Source organism: Cariama cristata, unplaced genomic scaffold (genome assembly GCF_000690535.1).
Source record: "Cariama cristata isolate BGI_N322 unplaced genomic scaffold, ASM69053v1 scaffold43441, whole genome shotgun sequence".
Taxonomy (NCBI): Eukaryota; Metazoa; Chordata; class Aves; order Cariamiformes; family Cariamidae; genus Cariama; species Cariama cristata.
In genome coordinates this window covers 1-396 of record NW_009599551.1, presented here as the reverse complement: position 1 = coordinate 396, position 396 = coordinate 1, and positions in this window count along the sequence as shown.

Below are 396 nucleotides of genomic sequence, written 5' to 3'. Positions count from 1 at the left end.
CAGCCAGTGGAGACCATCTCCAGCAGGTAGTTTGAAGGCAACCACTTGTGGAAGCTAATTAGTAAGGAATTTGGCAGGCTGCCAATTAGTTTCTTGATCTGCATTTAATTTGATTGGTGTTTTTTAGCTATTTCATTGGGTTTTGTCTAAAAAAAAAAAACCCAACAAAACACCAAAACAACACAACTTTACATCTGTTTCTCTCTGCTGGAGGCAGGACTGTGGCAACATGCTAATAAGCATTTTGATTAACTTATGTTGCTCTCCAAAAGAGAGGTAGCTAACCTCAGTTCTTTACTTTCCTTTTCCATGGCAGGTATGTCATAGCCTCAGCTGATGCTCTGTAAGCTGTATTAAGTGCTTAAAAAGAACTGAGCATCCAACACCACCCCCCCC